The sequence below is a fragment of the Danio aesculapii genome, chromosome 4 (assembly GCF_903798145.1).
Source record: "Danio aesculapii chromosome 4, fDanAes4.1, whole genome shotgun sequence".
NCBI classification, from domain to species: Eukaryota; Metazoa; Chordata; class Actinopteri; order Cypriniformes; family Danionidae; genus Danio; species Danio aesculapii.
This window is the reverse complement of record NC_079438.1, coordinates 11,989,607-12,010,646: the sequence shown is the minus strand read 5'-3', so window position 1 is coordinate 12,010,646 and position 21,040 is coordinate 11,989,607. Positions and strand designations below refer to the sequence as shown.

The window sequence follows — 21,040 nt, the reverse complement described above, 5'->3', positions numbered from 1 at the left end:
GTTAATTTTTTTTATTTTATTTTTGTTTTGACAGCAATAAATTAAAAGCAGTTGTTTTTGTCTTCAAATACTTCAGTGTCACTACTACCTGTCTGTTGACTATCTGCTGAACATTTACAGACTAGTAGCCATGCTGTCTGTGATGTTGGCTCTTTACTGTCATTCAACAGCATTTCTTAGGTTTTCACTTCATTTTGATGGGCCCAGTGTGACAACAGATGAGCTGATAAATGTACCTTATAGGGCACCTATGGTAAAAAATCTACTTTTCAAGCTGTTTGGACAGACATATGTGCATGTATGGTGTGTAGACCATCATATTGGGGTGATATAAGCACACCCAGTGCTTTTTTTTTTCAATTTAACAACATAAAAACGGTGGACCAATTGGAGCAGTTTTCAAACCGACCGCAACTTTACGTAGGAGTGCGGTCCCCCCGCCCACCAATATTAATTGACAGGCGTCATCATATCCTCAGTTTGTTAATTCACGTCCGCCATTTTCAGCGTGAGTCTAAGCGATATAATTAAAGTAAGACGCTAGCTCTATTTTTAGATGCAAGGCTCATTGGGCTCAACACAAGAGCAATATTCTCCACATTATCGCTCTAATCGGAATTATTGGTTGTATCTTTAGGTAGGTTTGCAAACATGTGTACTTCTCATTGAGTCTACCTTATACTTCAGTCGTTTGCATTTCTCGCAATCCCAGAAGCTCCCTGTGATCTTAACTAGCATGCGTTTTAGATTTCTAAACATAGGTTTCTATCAGGGTACACTCAAGTCAACGGCTGGGCGCCTCGGACCGCTGCAGACTTGAATTGCCGTTGTGTGTACCCTGATAGAAACCTATGTTTAGAATTAAAAAATGCGTGGCGCGATGATTCGGGACGCTTTATGTTTCTGCCGCTCCACAGAGAGTGTCTTGTGTGCCGTGTCACGGCTTCGAGCCGCGCATCCAGTGCCTCAGTAAAAGTTAATTCAGTGTGCGTGGTTATTAGTTCCTGTGTACAAGCTCGGCACTTGAAACTAGCACACAGTTGGCTGTAAAACTGTACAAAGACACATATGATTTTGTACTCTCTGCTTGGTCTGTGTCCGAGTCGTACATGTACGACTGATTTCTGAACCTCTCACTCCTGCTCCTTCTCTGTCTGCCTGTCAGACTCTGTTGCAAACGCAGAGCTCATGGCCGGCGGGAAGCCGAAACTAATTTACATGTGAAGCAACACACCCATAAATCAGCGAACTGTGGACACGCCCTCAACATGACTCTTTTTAACACATTATAATAAAAAAATCTGAATTGTGTTTTAAACTGAACCTAAACTGGCACACTCAGAAGAACCATAATATTATTATTAAATCATAAAAAAAGAGGTAAACTATGTGCCCTTTAAAGTAAAATAACTGTCTACTGAAAGTTAGGTTAAATGCAACAAATAGTTAATTGAACACTCTTAGATTGTACCTAACCCTAATTTTATATTTGATTAAAGTTCATGTCTCGCGTAGCTACTTATAGGCATCTGAATGTTTACTCAAAGTCTATTCATAAGCTGGATAATAAATACATGCAGACAATAACAACAAACATCTTGGTGGTCAATGTTCTGAAAACTTGTTGAGGATTTGTTGCATATCTACTAATACATTGTTGAACATCTAGAACCTAATTTGGTAACACGTAACTTACCAAGTTTATTAAATGTTGAGGATTTGTTGCATATCTACTGATACACTGTTGAACATCTAGAACCTAAATGTTGAGGATTTGTTGCATATGTACTAATAAACTGTTGAACATCTGTTGAAGATTTGTTGCATATCTACTGATACACTGTTGAACATCTAGAACCTAAATTGGTAACACTTATCTTACTGAAAGTTTAATAAATGTTTACATGCTGTAGACATTGTATTGATTGCCTAAGAACATTTAAAGACAATCTACAGATACTATCCAGATGAAAGTAAACAGATAAGAACTTAAAAAGTAACTTACGGTCAGCAGACTATTTAAAGGGGGACCATCAAAATAAAGTGTTACCCGGCTCCTTTTCGTTGGCATCTTGCTGAAGGCATAAAAAAAATCGATGACAAATGATTGGCGAAATGGCCCAGTGGCCAAGGGATAAGGCATCAACCTCCGGGGCTTGGGATTGTTGGTTCAAGTCCCATCTGGGTTGTCTTTGAAGGTCTCACTTCAATTTGGGAGCAATGTTTGGTGGATGAAACACGGTAGCTGTGAAAACCTTCTTGAGATGTGTTTGCATGTCATTAACTTCCTGCATTGCCATGCATATTGCCTGTTATGACTAAAAGGGTACCTAACGCGAAAGGCCATTTTGAATCCTGCATGGTGCCTACAGAGAAGAGACTGTGTACAAAGACAAAAATGGTGCTTACATATAAAGCTGGTGGGTTGTTCAAGATCCATAAACAACTTCCTGAGCCATACATCAGATTTGACAAAGGTTAGTGTTGACCCAGTGGCCTAATGGATAAGGCATCAGCCTTTGAAGTTGGCGATTGTGGGTCGAAGTCTTATCTGGGTTGGTTTATATTTAAGTTGTGTAAAACAATTCCGACTGGTCTTCTCAAAACTTAGGCTTGATGATCTGAGGACAATAGTTAGCTTCGAATTCTCAGACTTGCTGCACACTTCAAATAAGATTCATCCAATCTTGCTTGAATCTCACTGTCACGTTACAAACCTAAATGGTTCCGCTAAGCTTTGGTAATGGAGATCTTGACTTCAAGTACCCCGTGGCTTTCAACTAATGCTTTCAAGCAATGCTTGTGCCGTGGCCACCTCAGGCCATTTATGCCCCAACTGTGCAGCGTTCAATGTTGCCCACATTCAGCAGAAAAAGTCAACGGGCTGCCACTATGTGTAGTCGTGGCCGAGAGGTTAAGGCGATGGGCTTGAAATCCATTGGAGTCTCCCCGTGCAGGTTCGAACCCTGCCGACTACAGAACAGCCAGCTGCTTTTGCTGGGTTCAAGTCCCTGTTCGGGCGAAGGCCTGTCTGTTTGTCAGAGACCTCGTTGTTCTTTTCATATCACTTGGTGGCTGTCCATTGTGGTGTGGCCTGCGAGAGCACGTTGCTCTGAATTCAGATCATCAGCTTGTGTGAAAAGAGTGCCCATGAAGTTAGCTGAGTGTGTTAGATTAGAGAGCTATGCTGTCCCTGCTTCCCAGAGATTGTACGGAAAAGTTGCACAAGAGCTAGTGCACCTTCCTCTACCCCTGTTGACCCTGTGCTTGGTCGCCACCTCAGCAGGAGAGAGAAAGCAGACGCCTGTAGTCGTGGCCGAGTGGTTAAGGCGATGGTCTAGAAATCCATTGGGGTTTTCCTGCGCAGGTTTGAATCCTGCCGACTACGTTGTTTTGCAAGTCCACTTATGTTGTTGTTCTCTTTTCTTTCAAGCCTTCTATACGTAATTGCAATTCTCCTCTGCATCTCACAAACAAGCCCCTGTCACTTAGTGACCAGGCAGCTGTGGGTGAGCGACAGTGGTTTGCCGCGACCGTACAGTGATCCATACTCTGTGTTGTGGCCAGAGAAATCCCAGTTTGAATCCCGGTCACAAACCAGTGTCCCTTAGTGTCCAGGCAGCTGCAGAGCTTATCGGTGAGCGAGCGGTGTGCCGTGATCGTATAGTGGTCAGTACTCTGCGTTGTGGCTGCAGCAACCCTGGTTCGAATCCAGGTCACCACAGTGTGTTCCTGTTAACTGCGAGCAATGCTTGTGCCGCCTTTTACAACCTCAGGCCTTTTTTGCCCCTACTGTGCTGCGTTCAATGTTGCCCACATTCAGCAGAAAAAGTCAACGGGCTGTCGCTATGCGTAGTCGTGGCCGAGAGGTTAAGGCGATGGACTTGAAATCCATTGGGGTCTCCCCGCGCAGGTTCGAACCCTGCCGACTACGGAACAGCCAGCTGCTTTTGCTTTTTCTCTTTGTGAGAGGAACTGTGGCTTTTGCGACGTTTGGTTGCGGGCCTGCGTGTTTAATCCCATATTGAATAATTCAAGTCCAGCGACTAGTCGCAATTTAGCTTTTTTTGTAGTCCCTACACTCTGATGTTGCCTAGAGAAACGTTCAATAAATCGACAGCAACATCTTGTACGGCTCATCAAGATTGGGATTTGATAGTTTTTTTTCCAAGTCGCCCAGTCTTTTTTGGCTGTCCCTTTGTGGCACATTTTCCCCACTCCATCTGCTTCTGGGGAGTTGCTTTATGCACAGCTCTTTTCAAGACTGATGCTAGCACAGTTCCAAAAGGCCCAGGCGAAATGTGCTTTTGGCCATGCTTTTGGACCATGGCTTTGGTAACACCTAATGACTTCAAGGTCTTTCACGGTGCAGCTCAGCAGTGGCATGGCACAGCTCTGAAACGCCGTTTCCTGGAGGACGACTGCATCTGTTTTTTTAAGAGGACGCAGGTCTGTGCTGTGATGAGAAAGTGTTGTCAGCCGGCAAGGGGCTTGCAGAGGGCCAACTCCGCAAACAGGTGCTTCCGCAGACAGGAGCCCGGATAGCTCAGTCGGTAGAGCATCAGACTTTTAATCTGAGGGTCCAGGGTTCAAGTCCCTGTTTGGGCGAAGGCCTGTCTGTTTGTCAGAGACCTTGTTGTTCTTTTCATATCACTTGGTGGCTGTCCATTGTGGTGTGGCCTGCGAGAGCACGTTGCTCTGAATTCAGATCATCAGCTTGTGTAAAAAGAGTGCCCATGAAGTTAGCTGAGTGTGTTAGATTAGAGAGCTATGCTGTCCCTGCTTCCCAGAGATTGTACGGAAAAGTTGCACAAGAGCTAGTGCACCTTCCTCTACCCCTGTTGACCCTGTGCTTGGTCGCCACCTCAGCAGGAGAGAGAAAGCAGATGCCTGTAGTCGTGGCCGAGTGGTTAAGGCGATGGACTAGAAATCCATTGGGGTTTCCCCGCGCAGGTTCGAATCCTGCCGACTACGTTGTTTTGCACGTCCACTTATGTTGTTGTTCTCTTTTCTTTCAAGCCTTCTATACGTAATTGCAATTCTCCTCTGCATCTCACAAACAAGCCCCTGTCACTTAGTGACCAGGCAGCTGTGGGTGAGCGACAGTGGTTTGCCGCGACCGTACAGTGATCCGTACTCTGTGTTGTGGCCAGAGAAATCCCAGTTTGAATCCCGGTCACAAACCAGTGTCCCTTAGTGTCCAGGCAGCTGCAGAGCTTATCGGTGAGCGAGCGGTGTGCCGTGATCGTATAGTGGTCAGTACTCTGCGTTGTGGCCGCAGCAACCCCGGTTCGAATCCAGGTCACCACAGCGTGTTCCTGTTAACTGCGAGCAATGCTTGTGCCGCTTTTTACAACCTCAGGCCATTTATGCCCCTACTGTGCTGCGTTCAATGTTGCCCACATTCAGCAGAAAAAGTCAACGGGCTGCTGCCATGCGTAGTCGTGGCCGAGAGGTTAAGGCGATGGACTTGAAATCCATTGGGGTCTCCCCGCGCAGGTTCGAACCCTGCCGACTATGGAACTGCATTTGCTTTTTCTCTCTGTGAGAGGAACTGTGGCTTTTGTGACGTTTGGTTGCGGGCCTGCGTGTTTAATCCCATATTGAATAATTCAAGTCCAGCGACTAGTCGCAATTTAGCTTTTTTTTGTAGTCCCTACACTCTGATGTTGCCTAGAGAAACGTTCAATAAATCGACAGCAACATCTTGTACGGCTCATCAAGATTGGGATTTGATAGTTTTTTTCCAAGTCGCCCAGTCCTTTTTGGCTGTCCCTTTGTGGCACATTTTCCCCACTCCATCTGCTTCTGGAGAGTTGCTTTATGCACAGCTCTTTTCAAGACTGATGCTAGCACAGTTCCAAAAGGCCCAGGCGAAATGTGCTTTTGGCCATGCTTTTGGACCATGGCTTTGGTAACAACTAATGACTTCAAGGTCTTTCACGGTGCAGCTCAGCAGTGGCATGGCACAGCTCTGAAACGCCGTTTCCTGGAGCACGACTGCATCTGTTTTTTTTAAGAGGACGCAGGTCTGTGCTGTGATGAGAAAGTGTTGTCTGGAGGTTATTGATTTGTCCAAATATAATTACTTATACATTGTTTCATTTTTACTTAAAGAAAAGTATACACTACTTATGTGAATCTGGGAGAAGAGAATTGTGGGTAATCTGGTAAAGGGGGCGAAGTCACAACGCTGAACGGCAGAGAAAAGGGTTGAGATTGGGATGTATTTATTGGGCTGTACAGGGATTGGGGTAAGGTAATGAAGAATGCAAGGGCACTGAAACCATATTTTGACAGAAATCCAAGGTCAGCTATGCTGCCGTTTTTAGACTCAGGCATTCTGTCTAGTTTCTCTCCAACAAAACCAGAAGAAACTTGTTGCAGTTAATGTTGAACAATAAAGCCTGGTTTATACTTCTGTGTCAAGTGATCAGCGTGATCCACGGCGCAAGCCTTGCGCGTAGCCGTGCAACTTATACTTCTGCGCACTGTTTCTGTTGCTCTTCAATACACTTCCGAAACGCTAACTGGCAGTAGGTTTTTATGTTTCCCTGTGTTGAGTTTCTTCGCTGGTGTTTTGTTTTTTCTAAACGCTTCCTTAATGTGCAAGTGGCTCAAATTCGCTCATTTTGAGGCAGGGACCAGTGGACGTGCAACAACTTTAATGAAAAGGTTAACACAAAACAACAGTCTCCATCCGGAGCTCCTTCATGGGACTCCACACTTGTAAACACCCGCTGCTTCACGCTCGAGCGGCTCTCACCTCCGCCCACACTCGTCAGCGCTACCAAGCCGACCAATCTCAGAGCTTGCACTTGCGCTGTGCTTACACGTGACGAGGTGGCCGAATGCTTAGGTTAGTATGTTGTACTCTGCAAGTTCTGGTTTAAATCCCATCCTCATAGTTTCACTGTTTTGAGAGAGGCAACTGCTTCTGTCTAAGGTTTCTTACTTGCACCTCTCAGCGTCTTAAAGGATGTTTATGGCAAAACTGTATGTAATATTTAGCGAAAATAGCTGCAAAAACATACGTATTTGCCATAGTCCAGCCTCCATTAGGAGAGCACCTATGTGCGCGGCGAGGTGGCTGAGTGGTTAAGGCGATGGACTGCTAATCCGTCGTGCTTTGCATGTGTGAGTCGAATTCCAGCCTGGTCATTCGTTTAAGAGAGCCTGGTGTTTACGTGGAAGGTAACTTACATGCACCCTCTTCGTGCTTCGAAGCATGTTTTGGCAAAATTGAGTGTCATCTTACCGAAAACAGTTGCAAAAACATACATGACCACATATGTGCCCCAGTCCAGCCTCCATCAGGAAAGTGGCAGCATATGTGACGAGGTGGCCGAGTGGTTTAGGCGAAGGACTGCTAATCCATTGTGCTCTGCACGCGTGGGTTCGAATCCCATCCTCGTCGCTCAAATGCACTGGCATTTGAGAGATCCTGGTGATTCAGTGGAAGGTGTATTACTCGCACCCTCTTAGCGTTTTGAAGGATGTTGCTGCAAAATTTAATGTCATCTGTATCGAAAGTAGCTGCAAATACATACATATATGCCAAAGTCCAGCCCCCATCAGGAAAGCGGCTACATGCATGACGAGGTGGCCGAGTGGTTAAGGCGATGGACTGCTAATCCATTGTGCTCTGCACGCATGGGTTCGAATCCCATCCTCGTCGTTCATTTTATGAGAGCCCGGTGCTTCCGGGAAGTTATCTTACTCACACCATCTTCGTGCTTCGAAGCATGTTATGGCAAAATTGAAAGTCATCTTACCGAACATAATTGCAGAAACATACAGAATTGCAGAAACAAATATGTGCCGCAGTCCAGCCTCCATCAAAGAAGTAGGCGCATACGTGATGAGGAGGCAGAGTAGTTAGGGTGATGCACTTCTAATCCATTGTGCACTGCCTGTGTGGGTTTGAATCCCATCCTCGTTGACCATTTGCTATGGTGTTTGAGAGAGCCCCGTGCTTCCGTGGAAGGTGTTTTACTCGCACCCTCTTAGCGTTTTGAAGGATGTTATGGTAGAAGTTAATCCAGCCTCCAGCAGGGATGGACCGCTAATCCACTGTGCTCTGCCTGTGTGGGTTCGAATCCCACTCTCGTCGTTCAATTGCTTTAGTATTTTAGAGAGCCTGGTGCTTCCATGGAAGGTTTCTTACACGCACTCTGAAGAATGTTATGGTACAGGTTAATCCAGCCTGCAGCATGTTTAGGAGCTCAACGAAAGTTGCAACATGTTAAAGAAACAGGAGCACAGCTATCCTTTTCAACAGAACATTAAGCCTACTAAGAGGCTGACAAAAATTGCCAGAGCTGACTGTATTACAAGTCATCCCAGCGAGGTATTGGGTAAAGTTTTCAACCAGCAATGATCACGCCTCGGATAGACTTCATAGGCTACGATATTGCCTCTGCGAAAGAATAGCTATAACAGCTACGAACTCTTCTGTGTACCAATCTGGACATGCAACGACAAGGTGGCATCAAACTTTAAACTGCCAGCAATCAGCCCTCTGGCACCAATGAGTGCATGCTGTGTCTGCAGAACAGGTTATTGATTTGTCCAAAAATAATTACTTATACATTGTTTCATTTTTACTTAAAGAAAAGTATACACTACTTATGTGAATCTGGGAGAAGAGAATTGTGGGTAATCTGGTAAAGGGGGCGGAGTCACAACGCTGAACGGCAGAGAAAAGGGTTGAGATTGGGATGTATTTATTGGGCTGTACAGGGATTGGGGTAAGGTAATGAAGAATGCAAGGGCACTGAAACCATATTTTGACAGAAATCCAAGGTCAGCTATGCTGCCGTTTTTAGACTCAGGCATTCTGTCTAGTTTCTCTCCAACAAAACCAGAAGAAACTTGTTGCAGTTAATGTTGAACAATAAAGCCTGGTTTATACTTCTGTGTCAAGTGATCAGCGTGATCCACGGCGCAAGCCTTGCGCGTAGCCGTGCAACTTATACTTCTGCGCACTGTTTCTGTTGCTCTTCAATACACTTCCAAAACGCTAACTGGCAGTAGGTTTTTATGTTTCCCTGTGTTGAGTTTCTTCGCTGGTGTTTTGTTTTTTTCTAAACGCTTCCTTAATGTGCAAGTGGCTCAAATTCGCTCATTTTGAGGCAGGGACCAGTGGACGTGCAACAACTTTAATGAAAAGGTTAACACAAAACAACAGTCTCCATCCGGAGCTCCTTCATGGGACTCCACACTTGTAAACACCCGCTGCTTCACGCTCGAGCGGCTCTCACCTCCGCCCACACTCGTCAGCGCTACCAAGCCGACCAATCTCAGAGCTTGCACTTGCGCTGTGCTTACACGTGACGAGGTGGCCGAATGCTTAGGTTAGTATGTTGTACTCTGCAAGTTCTGGTTTAAATCCCATCCTCATAGTTTCACTGTTTTGAGAGAGGCAACTGCTTCTGTCTAAGGTTTCTTACTTGCACCTCTCAGCGTCTTAAAGGATGTTTATGGCAAAACTGTATGTAATATTTAGCGAAAATAGCTGCAAAAACATACGTATTTGCCATAGTCCAGCCTCCATTAGGAGAGCACCTATGTGCGCGGCGAGGTGGCTGAGTGGTTAAGGCGATGGACTGCTAATCCGTCGTGCTTTGCATGTGTGAGTCGAATTCCAGCCTGGTCATTCGTTTAAGAGAGCCTGGTGTTTACGTGGAAGGTAACTTACATGCACCCTCTTCGTGCTTCGAAGCATGTAATGTCAAAATTGAGTGTCATCTTACTGAAAACAGTTGCAAAAACATACATGACCACATATGTGCCCCAGTCCAGCCTCCATCAGGAAAGTGGCAGCATGTGTGGCCGAGTGGTTAAGGCGATGGACTGCTAATCCATTGTGCTCTGCACGCGTGGGTTCGAATCCCATCCTCGTCGCTCAAATGCACTGGCATTTGAGAGATCCCGGCGATTCAGTGGAAGGTGTATTACTCGCACCCTCTTAGCGTTTTGAAGGATGTTGCTGCAAAATTTAATGTCATCTGTATCGAAAGTAGCTGCAAATACATACATATATGCCAAAGTCCAGCCCCCATCAGGAAAGCGGCTACATGCATGACGAGGTGGCCGAGTGGTTAAGGCGATGGACTGCTAATCCATTGTGCTCTGCACGCATGGGTTCGAATCCCATCCTCGTCGTTCATTTTATGAGAGCCCGGTGCTTCCGGGAAGTTATCTTACTCACACCATCTTCGTGCTTCGAAGCATGTTATGGCAAAATTGAAAGTCATCTTACCGAACATAATTGCAGAAACATACAGAATTGCAGAAACAAATATGTGCCGCAGTCCAGCCTCCATCAAAGAAGTAGGCGCATACGTGATGAGGAGGCCGAGTAGTTAGGGTGATGCACTTCTAATCCATTGTGCACTGCCTGTGTGGGTTTGAATCCCATCCTCGTTGACTATTTGCTATGGTGTTTGAGAGAGCCCCGTGCTTCCGTGGAAGGTGTTTTACTCGCACCCTCTTAGCGTTTTGAAGGATGTTATGGTAGAAGTTAATCCAGCCTCCAGCAGGGATGGACCGCTAATCCACTGTGCTCTGCCTGTGTGGGTTCGAATCCCACTCTCGTCGTTCAATTGCTTTAGTATTTTAGAGAGCCTGGTGCTTCCATGGAAGGTTTCTTACACGCACTCTGAAGAATGTTATGGTACAGGTTAATCCAGCCTGTAGCATGTTTAGGAGCTCAACGAAAGTTGCAACATGTTAAAGAAACAGGAGCACAGCTATCCTTTTCAACAGAACATTAAGCCTACTAAGAGGCTGACAAAAATTGCCAGAGCTGACTGTATTACAAGTCATCCCAGCGAGGTATTGGGTAAAGTTTTCAACCAGCAATGATCACGCCTCGGATAGACCTCATAGGCTACGATATTGCCTCTGCGAAAGAATAGCTATAACAGCTACGAACTCTTCTGTGTACCAATCTGGACATGCAACGACAAGGTGGCATCAAACTTTAAACTGCCAGCAATCAGCCCTCTGGCACCAATGAGTGCATGCTGTGTCTGCAGAACAGGTTATTGATTTGTCCAAAAATAATTACTTATACATTGTTTCATTTTTACTTAAAGAAAAGTATACACTACTTATGTGAATCTGGGAGAAGAGAATTGTGGGTAATCTGGTAAAGGGGGCGGAGTCACAACGCTGAACGGCAGAGAAAAGGGTTGAGATTGGGATGTATTTATTGGGCTGTACAGGGATTGGGGTAAGGTAATGAAGAATGCAAGGGCACTGAAACCATATTTTGACAGAAATCCAAGGTCAGCTATGCTGCCGTTTTTAGACTCAGGCATTCTGTCTAGTTTCTCTCCAACAAAACCAGAAGAAACTTGTTGCAGTTAATGTTGAACAATAAAGCCTGGTTTATACTTCTGTGTCAAGTGATCAGCGTGATCCACGGCGCAAGCCTTGCGCGTAGCCGTGCAACTTATACTTCTGCGCACTGTTTCTGTTGCTCTTCAATACACTTCCGAAACGCTAACTGGCAGTAGGTGTTTATGTTTCTCTGTGTTGAGTTTCTTCGCTGGTGTTTTGTTTTTTTCTGAACGCTTCCTTAATGTGCAAGTGGCTCAAATTCGCTCATTTTGAGGCAGGAACCAGTGGACGTGCAACAACTTTAATTAAAAGGTTAACACAAAACAACAGTCTCCATCCGGAGCTCCTTCATGGGACTCCACACTTGTAAACACCCGCTGCTTCACGCTCGAGCGGCTCTCACCTCCGCCCACACTCGTCAGCGCTACCAAGCCGACCAATCTCAGAGCTTGCGCTATGCGTACGCGTTACATTTTTTGAGAGGTGCGCGTCAATGTCGCCCACGGCCACAGCGAAGTGCTATGCAACCACGTGTAGGCTGCGCCGTAGCATACGCGTGCGCTTGACGCAGAGGTACAAATCAGCCTTAACTCTGGGGCACTGATCAGAGCTACTGATAAAGCTCCTTATGACAACCTTTATCTTCATCTTTTCTGTAAGAACATCCATTCGAGTCCCAAAAGTTAACCCTTTCTCTAGCACAACGCTGTGCTTACACAGCAAATGTTGAAGTGTTAATTTCACTCTCAAAGTGTGAAAATTAACACTTCTTTAGTGTTTATATAGGTCCACACTGAATTGAGTTAAATTTACACTTGAAAAAGAGTACATTTTTTTACACTTGCATAGTGTTAAAAAAGCACTGCTAGTGTTAACTTTAACTCTGTGTTTTCCACTCCCTTTCCCTATTTGCATAAAGTAAATGTTAAAACTACACTCACAGCGTTAATAGCTTAACACTAAGAGTGTTCTTCTTAACACTAATAATATAGTGCTCATACATACCTAGGTTGATATTTAAATGTATTTTTAGTTATATAGATTGTTCACTGCATTACAGGACAGTTTGCATTGATCATTTAAAAAAAATTGTCAGAACAGTGTACCAGTTTAAACTTTTATTTTTAACAATGCATCCTAAACGCACAGTTAAACCAATATAAAATGTACAGCATTTTCAGTGTCAAAAATGGTAAGTGTCTTAAAGAGGTGCTGCTTGCTTGCCAGCTTTGACAACAGACACACTTTATTGTAAAAGAAACATTTAGTGTAAAAGCTTTGCATGCAGTTCCTTTACCCTGGGTGACTCACTGGTAGGCTACATCGATATTGTAGACCGTAGTTTGGAGAAAGGTAAATATGATGACAAGTGCTTCCTCGTACGTCAAGTTGAACACATAGTCTTTAAAGAGTTCATCAACAGCACTCAAGGAGCTGCACATAGGATGAGATGTTTGTCCATAACCACATAGAAATAGTCGATCCTCCCCTATCCTAGTAGATATGGCTGGTGGCCCTTCCTCTCACTGAGATGGCCTTCAATGCTGGTGCAAGACTGCAAAAAACAGCCAAAAACTTGTAATTAAATGCAAGAAACCAGTTAGGAAACTTATAATTTTATTAATGAAAACACTAAAAATAACAAAACCACCTTTACCCAAAGTGCAAAAATTTAATGTGTTCATGTCATTCATTGTGTAGTGTGACGGAAAATAATTACAACAAAAATGTTTATATATTTTTTTTATAAACCCTCAGTTCATCCAAGATGTAATGTACATTCTTCAACAGCATTCAACTAAATGTATTGACTTTTTAAAAAGTTTCAACAGGTACATTTTACAGCATCGCATTATGGTTACCAACCTTAAAGAGCCCATATTATACATGAAATAGGGTCATATGTAGGTTGTAAGGATCTCCAACAACAGTCTAATATGCATGCAAGGTCAAAAAACACTTTGATGGTCTTATAATCTGCATTTATTTTTACCTAATTATCCCAGCGACTCCCATATGAATCGTTCAGCGATTCATTTGTTCCCAACCCCCTCCTCAGCGCGAAGCTAATCTGCGCTGATTGGACCAATAACAGCCTGCTGCGATTGGTCGACAGTGACAGGCTTCAACGCGAGACAGAGTGAAATGCCCAGCTGCTAATCAACAATATAAAAGTAGTCACAGTGCATACACGCTTCATAGTGTAAGGCTTTTTTCACACACACACACAACCCTCCTCAGAAGAACTGGGGAGATCGACGCGAGTCTCCTAGCCGTCACACACTCTACCTGCTCTTTTTCTCTCTCTCTCACACACACACGCGCACGCACATTATGCTCCTCAGAAGAACTAGGGAGAGCCACACGCGTCTCCTGTCTCCTAGCCGTCACACACTCGACCTGCTCTTTTTCTCACACACACACACACACACACAAACACAAACACATCACGCTCCTCCTCAGAACTAGGGAGATCGACACGAGTCTCCTGTCTCCTAGCTTACGATGCCCATAGCAACGACAAACGGCAGTGGAACGCGAGCTCACAAAAGCATTTAACGTTAAATCCGTATACAAAGCGGAACGCGTCGCGTTTTCAACATGGCTTACATGTGATAAGAGAATATAAAGAGCAACCGCGTGTACTGTACCAGGTTAACAAGTAACAAAACACAATAAATACATAATTTGCAAGCTAGAGTAAACGAGGCAACAATTTTTTAATCGCACTTACTTACACTAGTGAATAAACCTCAACCACTGACTCTTCACAGTTTCATCTTTGGGTAGAGACTGTCAATATTATACATCTGAGCACAGCGTGACTTCATTTGACCGGCGGCGTCTGTGTGTGTGTGAATCTCCCGGGTTTGCGCGCGTAACTACTGGCGAGGCTTGTGTTTCGTAGCCGCGTCATCGCGAAACACCTAATGACTCGTTATCAAGACGACTCGTTTGAAGCACTATGAGTCGACTCTTTTATAGATGAATCAATAATTTTAAACACTGTACACTTACAGATTTAAGCCTTAGCTGGATATTTCACTTCACTTAGAGCTGTGTTACACACTACATGGAAGGGCATTTTCAAAAACCCATAATATGGGCTCTTTAAAATAACCCACATTGGTTTATAATAGGTAAGGCAACATTACACACTATGGACCATTTATTAAGCATTAGCAATAGTGAATTTATTATTTGTTAAGCATTAACTCAACCCTAATAGACATTAGTAAGCGGTTTATAAATACAGCTACATATGCTATATTCTTGACTTATAACCACGTGTGTAGTGTGCCTAATGATTGTGTTTTCATACTTTCTTAATAATTCATTTTACATTACTAATATCAGTATTGCATTATTAACAAACAAGTTATTTAAAAAGAGCTTTTTTAGATCATTCAAAATGCATAATTATATGATTAATAAACTAATTTGTATGTTAATAATTGCTTTATTAACTCAACTTCATCCAGTTTTGTGACCTTCTAAAGTTAATAAAACACTTATTAACATACAAAGTAACTATTACTATATGACTAAGTAATAAGATATGTAAATGTAAATTAAAAAAACAAATGTCTTAATCTTGATCTTAAAACAAACACCAACTATTCTTAAGTAACTGGTTTGTAGATAATGCAATACGTCATTTAGTATAAAAACAATCATTATGCACATTATACATGCTGTATTGATAAACTGCTTACTAACATCCATTAACATAGAGTTAATGCTTAACAAATTATGAATTCATTATTTGCTAATGCTTAATAATACTTAATAAATTAATAATAGTGGGGTTATTAACACATTTACATCATAAATCAATTAACTGTTCATTTTTTTGTTGTTTTTTAATGTCCATGATTTTTTCAGTAATGTAGCGTCCAGCCTTTACAAATCTGGCCTGCAGCTCTGGCTCCTCCACATTCCCCTTCACCAGCCACTCCTTGAAGCAGGCTAAAACAGAAATGTACAGATAAGCAGTGATGTTACTGTCCTGCAAGAACAAAGACATATTTATTACTTCATATCTCAGTACTTGGCATTTTACAAAAACTTGTGGCTTCTGCTACCTTTCAGTGTGTGTAGTTTCTGTGGGGTTAAAGGCCTCTTTGTAGTTTTTGTGGTGGGGCATTCCTTCCCTGTGATACTTCTCTCCGCCAGAGTCTTCGTGCCCCAGAATGCCACAGCCAATTCTTTCACAAATAAAGAATCCCTGGTGTTTTTTTGGATTGCTGTCCAGGTGTCACTGCGGATTTGGATGTCTCCAAGTTTCACCAATTGACTCTGACAGAATTAGTATAATCAAAAAAAAAATAATTGTACTTATGCACATAAAAGTCTGTGCAGTAGGGGATTATAATATTAATACATGTGCAAAGATGATGAGGGAAATGTTGTACCTCATCTTCTTTTCTGGGTAGTAATGGCTGCTCACAGTCAGCCTCTGCAACTATATGAAAATTATGTAAATATACTTGAAATACATATAAATTTCAGATATCTTTGAGTAACATTTTTGTTGCACATACTTTGTAAGTTGTTCTTTGGTTTTTGTTGCTGAGGGTCTGTGTAAATTAGAAAAAGAAATCCATCACAAATGACAGTAGATGTAAAACACAGAAAACTAAATATTCTTTGTAAACCCTCAACAGTTACAGCAGAAACACACTTAAGAAGCATCATGATCAGATGCCCAAACCATGGGTTCTGTCTGGCAGGGAACCAGGTATTTTTTGAACAGGCTTGGGTAATGATGTACACTGCAAGGTAATGTTATGGAGATGTTGTCTTTGCTTAACTCAGTCTTTGTTTAGTGAAGTGAAGTGAAGTATGGTTGAAATTGGTCCTCTGCATTAGACCCATCCAAGTGCACAAACATGAGTGAGCAGTGTAAACATCCAGTGTGGGCAGCTTTTGCTTCTAGGGCCCGAGGGGTTGGTGCCAATTAGGGGTTCGGTGCCTTGCTCAAGGGCACCTCAGCAGGGCGTCAAAGATGGAGAGATTCATTCACTCCCCCATCTTCATTTCCTGCTGGGACAGAGAATTGTACCAGCAACCTTTGGATCCAACTTAGTAACCATTATACCACAGTTGCGTCAATGAAGAACCTGAACAGAAACAAAGGCTACGTTCACACTGCCAGGTTAGTGCTCAAATCAGATTTTTATCTCAGATCTGATTTTTTTTTTTTTTGCATGGCTGTTCACACTGCTCTTATAAATGTGGCCAATATCAGATTTGCAGAGTGAAAAGATCGTGGTCCTAAATTGACCCGTACACGCAAAAGTACAGACAGCGCATAATGTCTAATTATACACACGTGATACTGGATGAAGTAAGCACGTTGTCAGATCATGCTTATATAATTATTGCCCTTTTCACAGACAACCGTGGTGTCTTTCACGAGCTGTAATGATTGTTCTGCTACTACTAATGTGTATTTTGGCATTTGAAATCTAAAATAAGTCACTTGTGATCGGAGCCAGACTTAAGTAAAAGTACAGGCACTCTATCAAAAAGTGACTTGAGTAGAAGTTGAAGTGCTCCTTAAGCACCATACTTAAGTGGAAGTACTAAAGTATTCAACATTTTTTTGTACTTAAGTATTGCAAGTAGTTTATTTCAAAATGTACTACTCAAGTACTGAAAGTAAAAGTACAAGTATTGTGTAATGTAGTTATTAAAGAGAGCAGTCAAAAGACATATTGTTTTGTTTATTTTAAAGATCTTTTTTTGGGGCACGTGATTAAGCAGAACGAAAAGAAACATGGCTTACGATAACGTTTTTCTCTTGCGCTTGAACCACAGATCTGACAGATTATAACAGCTTTAACACACATCTTTCAAAGTTGTCACAAAAACACTCTGTAATTCACTCAAAACGCTATTGAAACCCATTTTCAGAGCACAAATTACTGGTTGTAAGCGCTGTAAACGGAAGTTCTAAACATTTTACCGGAAGACGCTGGTCGCTATGGTGCCCTCCATGCAGCAGCCAAGAAAAAAAGGTCTATAATTGTTATGAGTAGGGGTGTGAATTTACACTGGTCTCACGGTTTGGTTTGGTTACGATTATCATGCCATCGACTAAGTTCAATTCGATATCTAAACATTGATGATGCTTTCCATACATAATTAGATTTTTTCTTCACAACACAAGAATTTTTTAAATTAAAATCTATAAATATATTAATATTTAGATATTATTCCGTTAACTGCCTGCTCGACTAAATGGTTGACCATATTTTGACTGACCATATCTTATTGAGAGGAGTACCTGACTTAACTAAACCTGATTGAGCCATCTCTACCACTTGGTTGAAGTATGTTATGCCAAAAATATCCACTAGTTGTCACTAACTCAATCAAAAGCACTCGTCACAACATTACTTCTTCATTGAAATCAAAAACAAGGAAATCAGATTGAAAAAAATTGATTTTGTCTACTTTTGTTTAGTTTTGTCTCATTTTGTTTAGTTTTGTCTAATTTTGTCTATTTTTGTTTAGTTTTGTCTAGTTTTGTTTTGTCTAGATTTGTTTAGTTTTGTCTGATTTTGAATACTTTTGTCTAGTTTTGTTTTGTCTAGTTTTGTCTAGATGTGTTTTGTCTGATTTTGTCTACTTTTTTCTAGTTTTGTCTGATTTTGTCTAGTTTTGTTTTGTTTGATTTTGTCTATCTTTGTTTAGTTTTGTCTCGTTTTGTTTAGTTTTGTCTGATTTTGTCTAGTTTTGTTTATTTTTGTCTAGATTTGTTTTGTCTAAGTTTGTTTAGTTTTGTCTAGATTTGTTTAGTTTTGTCTGGTTTTGTCTGATTTTGTCTACTTTTGTCTGATTTTGTCTACTTTTGTTTTGTCTAGTTTTGTTTGTCTGAATTTGTCTAGATGCGTTTTGTCTGATTTTGTCTACTTTTGTCTGCTTTTGTTTTGTCAGATTTTGTCTATTTTTGTCAATTTGTTTGTCTGATTTTGTCTACTTTTGTTTTGTCTGATTTTGTCTAGCTTTGTTTTGTCTGATTTTGTCTACATTTGTCTAGTTTTGTTTTGTCTGATTTTGTCTAGTTTTGTTTAATTTTGTCTCATTTTGTTTAGTTTTGTCTGATTTTGTCTATTTTTGTCCGATTTTGTCTACTTTTGTCTAGTTTTGTTTAGTTTTGTCTAATTTCGTTTTGTCTTATTTTGTCTACTTTTGTCTAGTTTTGTTTGTCTGATTTTGTCTACTTTTGTCTAGTTTTGTTTTGTCAGATTTTGTCTACTTTTGTTTAGTTTTGTCTCATTTTGTTTAGTTTTGTTTAGTTTTGTCTAATTTCGTTTTGTCTGATTTTGTCTAGTTTTGTCTGATTTTGCCTACTTTTGTCTAGTTTTTTTGTCTAGTTTTGTTTGTCTGATTTTGTCTACTTTTGTCTAGTTTTGTTTTGTCAGATTTTGTCTACTTTTGTTTAGTTTTGTCTCATTTTGTTTAGTTTTGTCTGATTTTGTCTATTTTTGTCTAGTTTTGTTTTGTCTAAGTTTGTTTAGTTTTGTCTAGATTTGTTTAGTTTTGTCTAGTTTTGTCTGATTTTGTCTACTTTTGTCTGATTTTGTCTATTTTGTCTACTTTTGTCTGCTTTTGTTTTGTCAGATTTTGTCTACTTTTGTTTTTTCTGATTTTGTCTAGATGCGTTTTGTCTGTTTTTGTCTACTTTTGTCTAGTTTTGTTTTGTCTGATTTTGTCTAGTTTTGTTTAGTTTTGTCTCATTTTGTTTAGTTTTGTCTTATTTTGTCTACTTTTGTCTGATTTTGTCTGCTTTTGTTTTGTCCTGATTTGTTTAGTTTTGTCTGATTTTGTATACTTTTGTCTAGTTTTGTTTTGTCTAGTTTTGTTTGTCTGATTTTGTCTACTTTTGTCTAGTTTTGTTTTGTCTAATTTTGTCTAGATGCGTTTTGTCAGATTTTGTCTACTTTTGTCTAGTTTTGTTTTGTCTGATTTTGTCTACTTTTGTCTAGTTTTGTTTTGTCTGATTTTGTCTACTTTTGTCTAGTTTTGTTTAGTTTTGTATAATTTTGTTTTGTCTGATTTTGTCTAGTTTTGTCTGATTTTGCCTACTTTTGTCTAGTTTTTTTGTCTAGTTTTGTTTGTCTGATTTTGTCTACTTTTGTCTAGTTTTGTTTGTCTGATTTTGTCTACTTTTGTCTAGTTTTGTTTTGTCAGATTTTGTCTACTTTTGTTTAGTTTTGTCTCATTTTGTTTAGTTTTGTCTAATTTTGTTTTGTCTGATTTTGTCTGGTTTTGTCTGATTTTGCCTACTTTTGTCTAGTTTTTTGTCTAGTTTTGTTTGTCTGATTTTGTCTACTTTTGTCTACTTTTGTCTCATTTTGTTTAGTTTTGTCTGATTTTGTCTATTTTTGTTTATTTTTGTCTAGTTTTGTTTTGTCTAAGTTTGTTTAGTTTTGTCTAGATTTGTTTAGTTTTGTCTAGTTTTGTCTGATTTTGTCTACTTTTGTCTGATTTTGTCTACTTTTGTCTAGCTTAGTTTTGTCAGATTTTGTCTACTTTTGTTTTTTCTGATTTTGTCTAGATGCGTTTTGTCTGGTTTTGTCTACTTATGTCTAGTTTTGTTTTGTCTGATTTTGTCTAGTTTTGTTTAGTTTTGTCTCGTTTTGTTTTATTTTGTCTGATTTTGTCTACTTTTGTCTGATTTTGTCTGCTTTTGTTTTGTCTAGTTTTGTTTGTCTGATTTTGTCTAGATGCGTTTTGTCTGATTTTGTCTACTTTTGTTTTGTTTGTCTGAATTTGTCTAGATGCGTTTTGTCTGATTTTGTCTACTTTTGTCTGCTTTTGTTTTGTCAGATTTTGTCTATTTTTGTCGTTTTGTTTGTCTGATTTTGTCTACTTTTAACTAGCTTTGTTTTGTCAGATTTTGTCTACTTTTGTTTTGTCTGATTTTGTCTAGCTTTGTTTTGTCAGATTTTGTCTACTTTTGTTTTGTCTGATTTTGTCTAGATGCGTTTTGTCTGATTTTGTCTACTTTTGTCTAGTTTTGTTTTGTCTGATTTTGTCTCGTTTTGTTTAGTTTTGTCTCGTTTTGTCTGATTTTGTCTATTTTTGTCCGATTTTGTCTACTTTTGTCTAGTTTTGTTTAGTTTTGTCTCATTTCGTTTTGTCTTATTTTGTCTACTTTTGTCTAGTTTTGTTTGTCTGATTTTGTCTACTTTTGTCTAGTTTTGTTTTGTCAGATTTTGTCTACTTTTGTTTAGTTTGTCTCATTTTGTTTAGTTTTGTCTAATTTCGTTTTGTCTGATTTTGTCTAGTTTTGTCTGATTTTGCCTACTTTTGTCTAGTTTTTTGTCTAGTTTTGTTTGTCTGATTTTGTCTACTTTTGTCTAGTTTTGTTTTGTCAGATTTTGTCTACTTTTGTTTAGTTTTGTCTCATTTTGTTTAGTTTTGTCTGATTTTGTCTATTTTTGTCTAGTTTTGTTTTGTCTAAGTTTGTTTAGTTTTGTCTAGATTTGTTTAGTTTTGTCTAGTTTTGTCTGATTTTGTCTACTTTTGTCTGATTTTGTATATTTTGTCTACTTTTGTCTGCTTTTGTTTTGTCAGATTTTGTCTACTTTTGTTTTTTCTGATTTTGTCTAGATGCGTTTTGTCTGTTTTTGTCTACTTTTGTCTAGTTTTGTTTTGTCTGATTTTGTCTAGTTTT

The 21,040-nt window shown here is 40.5% G+C and overlaps 11 non-coding genes across 11 annotated transcripts; 9 read left to right on the top strand and 2 right to left on the bottom strand.

The window, feature by feature from the left end:
* Positions 1-2,896: 2,896 nt before the first annotated feature.
* trnas-uga (transfer RNA serine (anticodon UGA)) lies at positions 2,897-2,978 on the top strand. Its single transcript has one exon. It is a non-coding gene; the product is annotated as a tRNA-Ser (tRNA).
* An 874-nt stretch (positions 2,979-3,852) lies between these two features.
* trnas-uga (transfer RNA serine (anticodon UGA)) lies at positions 3,853-3,934 on the top strand. Its single transcript has one exon. It is a non-coding gene; the product is annotated as a tRNA-Ser (tRNA).
* A 601-nt stretch (positions 3,935-4,535) lies between these two features.
* Positions 4,536-4,608, top strand: trnak-uuu (transfer RNA lysine (anticodon UUU)). Its single transcript has one exon. It is a non-coding gene; the product is annotated as a tRNA-Lys (tRNA).
* Positions 4,609-4,892: 284 nt separating this feature from the next.
* Positions 4,893-4,974, top strand: trnas-aga (transfer RNA serine (anticodon AGA)). Its single transcript has one exon. It is a non-coding gene; the product is annotated as a tRNA-Ser (tRNA).
* A 464-nt stretch (positions 4,975-5,438) lies between these two features.
* trnas-uga (transfer RNA serine (anticodon UGA)) lies at positions 5,439-5,520 on the top strand. The gene has a single exon. It is a non-coding gene; the product is annotated as a tRNA-Ser (tRNA).
* A 1,815-nt stretch (positions 5,521-7,335) lies between these two features.
* Positions 7,336-7,417, top strand: trnas-gcu (transfer RNA serine (anticodon GCU)). The gene has a single exon. It is a non-coding gene; the product is annotated as a tRNA-Ser (tRNA).
* A 179-nt stretch (positions 7,418-7,596) lies between these two features.
* Positions 7,597-7,678, top strand: trnas-gcu (transfer RNA serine (anticodon GCU)). The gene has a single exon. It is a non-coding gene; the product is annotated as a tRNA-Ser (tRNA).
* Positions 7,679-8,290: 612 nt separating this feature from the next.
* LOC130224236 (U4 spliceosomal RNA) lies at positions 8,291-8,431 on the bottom strand. The gene has a single exon (XR_008837304.1). It is a non-coding gene; the product is annotated as a U4 spliceosomal RNA (small nuclear RNA).
* A 1,393-nt stretch (positions 8,432-9,824) lies between these two features.
* Positions 9,825-9,908, top strand: trnas-gcu (transfer RNA serine (anticodon GCU)). Its single transcript has one exon. It is a non-coding gene; the product is annotated as a tRNA-Ser (tRNA).
* Positions 9,909-10,085: 177 nt separating this feature from the next.
* Positions 10,086-10,167, top strand: trnas-gcu (transfer RNA serine (anticodon GCU)). Its single transcript has one exon. It is a non-coding gene; the product is annotated as a tRNA-Ser (tRNA).
* Positions 10,168-10,779: 612 nt separating this feature from the next.
* On the bottom strand, positions 10,780-10,920 carry LOC130224172 (U4 spliceosomal RNA). The gene has a single exon (XR_008837244.1). It is a non-coding gene; the product is annotated as a U4 spliceosomal RNA (small nuclear RNA).
* Positions 10,921-21,040: the final 10,120 nt, after the last annotated feature.